The following is a 10,851-nucleotide window of genomic DNA, read 5'->3' as shown; positions in this document are numbered from 1 at the left end:
AGCACCAGCCCCGCTGGCCCAGATAGGACCGCCAGCAGCTGAGTCGCTTGCAAGGACACCGCCGCCACCAGCACCGCTGAACAGGACACCGCCGCCACCAACACCGCTGCCAAGGACACCGCCGCCACCAGCACCGCTGAACCGGGCACTGCCGCAACAAGCACCGCTGCCAAGGACACCACCGCAACAAGCACCACTGTCAAGGACACCGCCGCCACAAGTACCGCTGCCAAGGACACCGCCGCCACCAGCACCACTGCCAAGGACACCGGCGCCACAAGCACCGCTGACAAGGACACCGCCGCCACAAGCACCGCTGGCCCATGAGCGCCAAGAGCACTGACGCTACTGAGTCCGCCACAAGCAGGATGAAGCACTCTGGGCACAAAGCCCCCTCCAGAACCAGTGGAGATTGACATCCACTCACACAGTCCTTGACAGGATGAAGCACTCTGGGCACAAAGCCCCCTCCAGAACCAGTGGAGATTGACATCCACTACCTCTGTCCTTGGCAGGATGAAGCACTCTGGGCACAAAGCCCCCTCCAGAACCAGTGGAGTATCACATCCACTCACACAGTCCTTGGCAGGATGAAGCACTCTGGGCACAAAGCCCCCTCCAGAACCAGTGGAGACTGTTATTCACTTGAGAGACTGTGGCTTTGCACTCCCCAGGATTGAACAGTAGGCAAACCACCCACTGTAGAGACTTGTGAGACTGTGGCTTTGCACTCCCCATGATTGTACAGTGGGCAAACCACCCACTGTAGGGACTTGTGAAACTGTGGCTTTGCACTCCCCAGGATTGAACAGTGGGCATGTAGCCCCCTTGTGGATTTGGCGTTGTGCACTCAACCGGCTGAGGTGCCCCCTTTCCCTTCCCCCTGAGGTGCCTGTTTCATTTCTATCTGATGCCCCTGCAGTGTTCTCTCCGTCATGTTCGGGTACCTTGTGTGGGCCTCGCCCATGCACTGTGGGCCCAGTGTTCCACGGACTTAAATGGTGCAATACCTGGACTTCTATTCTTGGTGTATATATTTGTTTATAGTGTATATATATTTTTGCGTACTGGATTTCAATAGATAACAATGGTTACACTCATTTTCTTTTGTCTTTGCATTCTTCCGGGGGGAGGGGGTTGGTGGGTGTAACTGTAATGTATCATGCTGTATTAGTGTGTGTGTTGTCGTGGGTGAGCGTGGGGGTGTTGCGTGTGTGTGTTCCTGTTTTTTCCCTCCCCCCTCCCCTGTGTCGTAGGTGCAGTACTCACCGTGGTCTTCGCCACCGGCGTTCGTGCTACTGGTAGATGAGCAAGAAGATAAAGGCTGGAAAAATGTGAAGCTCTGGTTGCATGGCACCCTTGTTCCTCATGGGGTGTGTAGAGGTGAGCGTTTTCCTTTCGAAGTCCAGTTTCTGCCGTCTTTTTGTTTGCAGTGAATCCGCCCCGGAAAAGGTGGCGGATTGGTAGGTTGTGATAGTGTGGGCGGTCCATTGTCTCCCGCCTGTCTGTTGGCGGTGACCGCCGCAATATTTGTTTGTACCGCCGTGGCGGTCGAAGTGTTAAAGTGGCTGTCTTTGTTGGTGGTTTACGCCACGGTCGTGATTCAATTGTTTTTTCCGCCGGCCTGTTGGCAATCTTACCGCTGCTTTAACACCGCCAGGGTTGTAATGACCACCATAGTCTCTAGGGTTTGGGTAAGACAAGGGTCTAGGCATAGCCCTTGCTCCAAACTTCTCTAAGAGAGACTAGAAGTTAGGGGGCTTAGGCACACCCTACACCACTCTAACATATCTTCAGTACCTAGCACATCTTAGCCCACGGGTTCTCACTATGAGGAGCTTACCTTTCAGGAACTGAGGGAAGTGTGTAAGAGTAGGAAACTTAAGACAGGGAGGAACCTTAATAAGATTCTGCTCCTAGGACTTCTCCTCCAGGATGACCAGGATCAAGCTGGTAGCCAGGAGGAAAGGGAGGAGGATGTAGACTCTGACCCCCCCTTGTCTTAGAAAGAGAGGATCTGGACATTGAGGAGGGTCAGGAGGGTCCCTCCGAGGATCACAGGGTCTCTAGTAAACCCCCAAGTGTAGCTGAGAGCACTACAGGTAGTGCCAACGGTGGCCATGTTAGTAGCCCCCCCCCCTTTGTACCCAGAGGGTTAGTAAGACTAGGGACAGATCCTCACCCTGCCACTCTCAAGTTACCTCAGTATCTGAGGGGACAGACTGCTCAACTCCAGCAGAAGATTCTCTAGACAGGGAGCTCAGGAAACCGGGGCTAGAGGAGGCCAAGCGGAGGCTGAAACAGCAACAGCTAGCCCTAGATAGGGAGGCCGTGGCAGTAGAGAGAGGCAGGGATTGGGGTTAGCACCCCATGGTGGCAGCAGCTTTGGTTTCAGGCAACCTAGAATCAGGGAGGATTCTTTTGATTCTAGAAACCTTAGTAAACTTGTTCCCCCCTATAAGTGGTTCTCTGCTCTGGAAAGGCCCTGCAAAGTTCAGAGGGTCCCGAGAAACAGTGGGTTGCTATCCTTTGGCTGTCCTTCTCTGACAAGGGTAGGGATAGGCTTCTTACTGTCAGGGAGGAGGATGCTGACAATTACACAATTTTAAAGTCTGCTCTTTTGGATGGGTTTGGTCTTACCACTGAACAATACAGAATTAAGTTCAGGGAGACCAGGAAAGAGTCCTCCCAGGATTGGGTTGATGTTGTGGAATGCTCTGTGAAGGCCTTGGAGGGCTAGTTACATGGTAGCTGTTAGACTTGGCATCCTTGGCGTGGTCTTCCTTTAATTTTTGCCTCTGCTGCCCAGGTTGTTGATGTGTGTTGGACTCTGTTTTTGCTGTGTTTGATACTCTGGGCACTTTACCACTGCTATCCAATGCTCAAGTGCAAGTGCTCCTATGTAAAATATATGTGTAATTGGCTTACCATGGTTGGCATTTTTGATTTACTATTAAGTCCCTAGTACAGTGCACTAGAGGTGCCCAGGGCCTGTAAATCAAATGCTGCTAGTGGGCCTGCAGAACTGGTTGTGCCACCCACGAGTAGCCCTGTAAACATGGCTCAGACCTGCCAATGCAGTGTCTGTGTGTGAAGTTTTAAACTGCCAATTTGACTTGGCAAGTGTACCCACTTACCAGGCCGAAACCTTCCATTTTATTTACATGTAAGACACCCCTACAGTAGGCCCTAGGTAGCCCCATGGGCAGGGTGCAGTGTATGTTTAAGGTAGGACATATACTAATGTATTTTGTATGTCCTGACAGTGAAATACTGCCAAATTCGGTTTTCACTGTGCAAGGCATATCTCTCGCATAGGTTAACATGGGGCCCACCTTTAAATATTATTAAAGTGCAGATTCCCGTTGGGAGCAGATAGAAATATGGAGTTTATGGTCTCTGAACTAACAATTTAAAAATACATCTTTTAGTAAAGGTTGTTTTTAGATTGTGTGTTCGAAAATGCCACTTTTAGAAATTAGGCATTTTCTTGCTTAAACCATTCTGTGACTACCTGTTTGTGAATTCCCTGTCTGGGTCAGTTTGACAGTTGGGCTGTTTGCACCTCTCCTCTAGACAGTGCACAAAGGGAGCTGGGGTGTAGCCTGCATATCCTGATGAGCCATCTGTTCTAGGAGGGAGGGGAGAAGTGGTCACTCACACCTGAAAGGGCTGTGCCTGCCCTCACACAATGTAGTCTCCAACCCCCGGTGTGTGTCTAGGGCCTGGCCTGGTCAAGGCAGGACCTTACAAACAAGAGAGACTTTGCTTTGAAGTTTGCCTGCTTCAAAGGCAGAAAGGGGTATAAGTAGTAGACCCAAAACTCCTGAAAATTATAGCACTTCTGGATTCAAGAGGAACCTCTGCCAAGGAGAAGAGCTGAAGAGCTGAGGAGAAGTGCTGCCCTGCTCTATTGGGCTATCCTGCAGTTGCTGCTTCTGCCTGTGAAAGGGGACAAAGACTGGACTTTGTTGTGCATTCCTGCTTAGGAAGAATCTCCAAGGGCTTGAATTGAGCTTGCCTCCTATTGTTGAAGTCATAGAACCATCATAGACTTCCCCTGCCAGCACCTGGACTCTCTGCTGTGAATCCTGCCCTGCCAAGTGGTGCCCTACCCAGTCCCTGGGCCCTTGAGAGGTGAAGCTGGCAGCCTAGAACTGAAAATCTACGCATTGAACTTTGTGCTGGGAAATTTACAAAGCACCTTCCACGACGTGGCTGATAAACGACACGCCACAGGCTTCGTGGCTGAAATCGATGCTCCACCTGCATCGCAGCTGAATGATCGATGCAACACGGCTAGAGAAACGACACGCAACACCCACTTACACAGGCTGATAACAACGCAAACCCCAAGAAGCGTGGTTTTCTAACACTGTTTTGACCGGATTTTCCACACATCGTCCCCGAGCTTCCAAGTCAACCCGACTCTGCACGGACCCGAGGTGCCCCGTCTCTTTAACGCATCGCCGACCCGACCGGAGAAGGAAATAACGCCCATCCTCACTTGCGAGTAAGGAATCGATGCATCGCTGACTTTTCCGATGCACACTCGCCCGTGCGGCTTTATTGTTTATGCTAACCGGGTACTTTGTGTAACAACAGCATTCTCACTGTTTTCTAAGTATTAAGACTCTTATTCTTTTGAAAATGTATATCTTGACTTGTGTATGTTGGATTTTAGTCATTTTAATCATTTTGGTCTTGTTTTGTTTAGATAAATATTACCTCTTTTTCTAAACCTACGTTGTGTCATTTTGTATTGGTTTACTGTATTATTGTGTGTGTTGGTACAAATACTTTACACATTGCTTCTGAAGTTAAGCCTGTCTGCTCGTGCCAAGCTGCCAAGGGGGTGAGCAGGGTTAACTGAGTGTGATTTGTCTTTTACCCTGACTAGAATGAGGGTCCTTGTTTGGACAGGGGGTAACCTGACTGCCAACCAAAGACCCCATTTCGTTGGTTACATGGTAGCAGTCAGTGACTATGAGGGCTTATACAATCTTATTCTGAGGGAGCATATACTGAATAATTGTGTGTCTGATTTGTTGCACCAGTACTTGGTAGACTCAGATCTGACCTCTTCCCAAGTATTGGTAAAGAAGGCAGACAAATGAGTCAGAACAAGGGTGAGCAGAAAATCTCATATAGGGGGTGACAAAGATAAGAAAAAGGAAGCCGGTAAGTCTCAGGACAAGGGTAGGGACAAAAAAAAAACTAAAGAGTCTTCATCAGGCCCACAAAATTCCTCTGGGGGTGGGTCCAAATCCTCTTACCATAGCAAAAAGCCTTGCTGCTGTGCCTGTAGGAGCAAGGGCCATAGGCCAGGAGACAGCTCTTGCCCTAAGAAAAGCACCAAGCCACCTACCACTACAACACCCGCCTCTACCGCTAGCGCCCACTGTAATAGCAGTAGTGGTGGGTCAGGCAGCAATAGCCATTCTAAGGGTGTAGCTGGGCTCACTTCAGGAAGTGTGGCGGGGGCTGGCTTAGTTAGGGAAACTGCTGAGGCTGTTTTAGTCTCAGATGGGGGCACTGATTTTGACACCCTTGCTGCCTGTCCCCTTAACATGGATAAGTACAGGCAGCTGCCCTTGATAAATGGTGTTCAGGCAGAGGCCTACAGGGACCCAGGTGCCAGTGTCACTATGGGACAGGTGTCCCCTGAGCTAAACCTACTTGGTCATCAGTACCAAGTGACTGGCGCCCACAACAACACTGTGTGCCACCTCATGGCAGTTGTTGATTTCAGCTGGGAGGTGTGGGGTAACTGGCCCAAAGAAGGTTGTAGTGTCCACAGACTTACCCCTAGAGTGTCTCTTGGGGAATGACTTGGAGACTTCAGCTTGGGCTGAAGTGGAGTTGGAGGCCCATGCAGCAATGCTGGCCATCCCAAGGCATGTTTTTGCTTTGACCAGGGCTCAGGCCAAAAAGTAAAAAGGAATCTTGGAGCCTGAAACAACTGCCCAAGAGGCTCCCAAAGCCAAGTGTAGAAAGGGCAAAAAGATGCCCCCTACCCCACCCTCCATTGAGGATTCCCCCTTTGAGGAGGAGGAATCCGCTCCCCGGTAGAACCTACACCTGAAGAGTTGAAAGCTGACACAGCTGAACTTGAAGGTGCAGGGGGGCTGCCAGAATGGACTTAAGTAGGGCACAGCAAACCTGTCCCACACTGGAAGGGTTAAGACAGCAAGCTGAACTTCAGGAAGCGGAGGATACCAGTGCCACCCACAAGGTGTATTGGGAAAACAACCTCTTATACCCAGAGCTAAGGGAACCCAAACCTGGTGCTACCAGGAGGTTGGTAGTACCTCTGCAGTATAGAGAATTTTTGTTGACACTTGCACATGACATACCCCTATCAGGTCACCGGGGGCAAAGCAAGACTTGGGACAGAATTGTCCCACACTTTCACTGGCCCCATATGTCTGAAGATACAAAGGAGTTTTATCGGTCCTGTGTCACCTGCCAAGCCGCCAAGCCAGTGGCAAGACAGGTGGCACCCTTAAGGCCCCCTTAATTCCACTGACAATGGTTCCCTTTGAGAGGGTTGGGGTGGATATTGTTGGCTTCCTCGACCCACCCACTGCCTCTGGAAACAGATTTGTACTGGTGGTGGTGGACCATGCCACCAGGTATCCAGAGGCTATACCTCTAAGGACTACCACAGCCCCTGCAGTGGCAACGGCCCTCCTGGGAATCTTCTCCACTGTGGGCTTCCCAAAAGAGGTGGTATCAGACAGGGGTACAAACGTAATGTCTGCATACCTTAAGGCCATGTAGAAGGAGTGTAGTTTAACCTACAAGTTCACCACTCCTTACCACCCCCAAACCAATGGTTTGGTTGAGAGATTTAATAAAACTCTCAAAGATATGATTATGGGACTCAAAAAAACTAAAGGAGGAGATGGGATGTCCTACTGCCATGCCTCCTGTTTGCCTACAGGGAGGTTCCCCAGAAGGGGGTGGGCTATAGACCCTTTGAACTTCTGTTTGGACACCCTGTTAGTGGTCCACTTGCACTTGTACGGGACGGCTGGGAGCAACCTCTCAAGCCCCCTAAACACGACATTGTAGATTATGTACTTGGCCTCGGATCTAGGATGGCTGAGTATATGAAAAAGGCCATCAAAAACCTTCGGGACAGCCAAGAACTGCAGAAGCAGTGGCACCTAACTGTGTACCAGCTAGGGCAGAAAGTGTGAGTCCTGGAGCCTGTGGCTCCCAGGGCACTCTAAGACAAGTGGAGTGGTCCCCATACTACAGTGGAGAAGAAGGGTGAGGTCACCTAGTGGGTGGACCTTGGCACTCCTAGAAGCCCCCTGAGGGTGCTTCATGTGAACTGCCCTAAGCCCTAATACGACAGGGCTGACATGACCCTGTTCATGGCAACTGATGAGGGACTGGAAGAAAAGAGCAACCCTCTCCCTGATCTCTTCTCCACCACTGCAGCTGATGGCTCAGTGGATGGAGTTATCCTAGCAGACTACCTTTCTGAGTCTCAGAAAGAGGACTGCAGGAACCTCCTAGGCCAGTTCTCTGAATTGTTTTCTCTGACACCTGGTCAGACAACATGGTGTGAACACACCATTGACACGGGGGACTGTTTGCCTGTTAGAAGTAAAATTTACAGGCAACCTGATCATGTAAGGGACTGCATCAAAGCAGAAGTACAAAAGATGCTAGACCTATGAGTGATTGAGTACTCTGACAACCCCTGGGCTAGCCCAGTGGTGCTGGTACCAAAACCTCACTCCCAAAATGGGAAAAGGGAGGTGATATTCTGTGTTGATTACAGAGGGCTCAACACAGTGACAAAGACTGCTGCTCACCCGATTTCTAGGGCAGATGAGCTCATAGATACACTGGCATCTGCCAAGTATCTAAGCACCTTTGACTTGACTGCAGGATACTGGCAGATCAAATTGTTAGAGGATGCAAAACCAAAAACTGTATTCTCAACCATTGGAGGGCATTATCAATTTACTGTTATGCCGTTTGGTTTGAAGAATGTACCTGCCACTTTTCAGAGGCTCGTGAATACAGTCTTCCAAGGTTTGGAAGCCTATAGTGCAGCCTATCCCAATGACATAGCTGTCTTTAGTTCCACCTGGGATAACCACCTGGTCCACCACTGGAATGTTTTGGAGGCTCTGCAAAAAGCAAGCCTCATAATCAAGGCCTCTTAGTGCCAGATAGGGCAGGGGAAGGTTGTATATCTGGGCCACCTGGTAGGTGGAGGCCAGATTCAACCATTACAGGGGAAGGTACAGACTATTTTAGACTGGACTCCCCCTACTACCCAAACCCAGGTGAGAGCCTTCCTAGGCCTCACTGGGTACTATAGGAGGGTCATCAAGAATTATAGCCCCTCTTAATGACCTCACATCTAAAAGGATGCCTAAAAAGATTTTATGGACAGCTAGCTGTCAAAAAGCTTTTGAGAACCTTAAACAGGCCATGTACAAAGCACCAGTGTTAAAAAGCCCGGACTACTCCAAGAAATTAATTGTCCAAACTGATGTTTCTGAGGTAGGGGTTGGGGCAGTTCTTTCTCAGCTCAACACTGAGGGCCAGGAATAACCAGTTGCTTTTATAAGCAGAAGGTTGATTCCTAGAGAGAGGCGTTGGTCACCTATAGAAAGGGAGACCTTTGCTGTGGTCTGGGCCTTGAAGAAACTGAGGCAATATCTGTTTGGCACTCACTTCATTGTTCAAACAAACCACACGCCCCTTCTATGGCTCAAACAGATGAAGGGGGACAACCCCAAATTGTTGAGGTGGTCCATATCCCTACAGGGAATGGACTATATAGTGGAACATAGACCTGAGAGTAACCACTCCAATGCAGATGGACTCTCCAGATATTTCCACTTAGACAATGAAGACTCAGCTGGGCAAGGTTAGCCTTCTTGTCCTTCATTTGGGGGGAGGGAGGGTTGTGTAGGAAAGTACTCTCTTTCTTGGCATGGCTACCCCCATTTTCTACCTGTTGTCAGTGTGTTTGACTGTGTACTGGGATCCTGCTAATCAATTCCCCAGTAGTTTTGCTCTCTCCTCTAAATTGTACCTTTTTCTTCCCACAATTGTCATACTGGTGTCCCCATGTAAGCCCCTAGTATATGGTACCTAGGTACCCAGGGCACTTGGGTTCCAGGGGATCCCTATGGGCTGCAGCAGTTATTCTGCCACCCATAGGGAGCCCATTCAAAGGCATGCACCCGTTTTCACTACAGGTCACTGCACCAGGTCACCCCTAAGGTAGGCCCCTATGGTAGGCCCTCTCAGCCAGAGGGCAGGGTGCAAGTACCTGTGTGTGAGGGCACCCCTGCACTTGCAAACATGCCTCCACAAACTGCAGATCCATTTTCCTGGACTTTGTGAGTGTGGGGACGCCATTTTATGCGTGCACTGGACATAGGTCACTACCTATATCCAGCTACATAATGATAACTCCAAACCTGGGCATGTTTGCTATCAAACATGCTGGAATCATACCCCAATACTGCTGCAAGTATTGGAAGTATAATTCCATGCACCGTTAGGGCTCCTTAGAGGACCCCCAGCATTGCTACCACCAGTCTTACAGGGTTTTACGGGCAGTCCAGCTGCTGCCACCCCTCAGACAGGCTCTGCCCTCCTGCTGCTTGATCTGATCAAGCCCAGGAAGGCAGAACAAAGGATTTCCTTTGGGGGAAGGAGGTTAAAACCCTCTCCCTTTGGAAATAGATGTGACTGGCTTGGGAGGGGTAGCCTCTCCAAGCCACTGGTTTGCTTTGAAGGGCACATTTGGTGCCCTCCACACATAAACCAGTCCACACCGGTTCAGGGACACCCAGTCCCTGCTCTGGTTAGAAACTGGACAATGGAAAGGAATGTGACCATTCCCCTGTCCATCACCAACCCAGGGTTGGTGCCCAGAGCTCCTCCAGAGGGTCTTTGGGTTCTGCCATCTTGTTTCCAAGGTTGGCAGGGAACTCTGGGAGCATCTGAGTGCCTAGGCCATGCAGGTGACGTCAGAGCCCCCTCCTGATAGGTACCTTTCTGGTTAGGTGACCAATCCCTCTTTCAGGGCTATTTAGGGTGTCTCTCTTGGGTGGGTCCTCAGATTTGACTTGCAAGATTCCAGCAGGACTCCTCTGGAGAGGGAAGGCCATTCCTCAGAAGATGACCTTGAAGACGTTGAGGAAGCTGTCCAAGACCAAATTGAAAATGATGGGGAAGAAGGTGAAGACCAAAACTCCACACCCTTTCCCAGACCCCCTTCACCAGTGAGAAGTGACAGAAGTCACTCTAGCAAACCCCCTACTGGTAAGGTTGTATGCAGCATTGAAGAAGAGCTTGACCTCTTCTCGCTAGAGGAGAGAAACCATGAACTTGAGGAAAGGAGACTAGCTCTTGAAAAAAGAATAGTCAAGATGGCCTTAAAGCCCAAAGATAATGGTGGCAGCAATGTTTCTATGGAAAAGGAGGAACATTTGGCCCTAAAATCCCCAAAGGGGATGTCCCAAAGTTTAGTGATGATGATATCGACAAATGGTTTGTAGCCTTTGGGGACGAGGGGGGCTGCAAAATGAGAATAGGTCACCAACACTGCCGTTCTCTACTGTGAGAGTTATTCTCAGTGAAGGGCACAGATAGACTTCTGACCCTTAATGAGTATGTGTCAGCATATGAAGGAGACCTTAATAGAAGGATTTGGAATTACCACAGAGAGCTACAGAGTAAAGTTTAGGGACACCCAGAAAGGTCATGATTTTATAGACTCCCCAGGCAAAGCACTGGAGGGTTGAACAAAAGGCAATGAGGTAGGCACTTAGGATGGGCTATATAATTTACTTCTTAAAGAGC

Source organism: Pleurodeles waltl, chromosome 6 (assembly GCF_031143425.1).
Source record: "Pleurodeles waltl isolate 20211129_DDA chromosome 6, aPleWal1.hap1.20221129, whole genome shotgun sequence".
Taxonomy (NCBI): domain Eukaryota; kingdom Metazoa; phylum Chordata; class Amphibia; order Caudata; family Salamandridae; genus Pleurodeles; species Pleurodeles waltl.
This window is presented reverse-complemented; position numbering follows the sequence as displayed.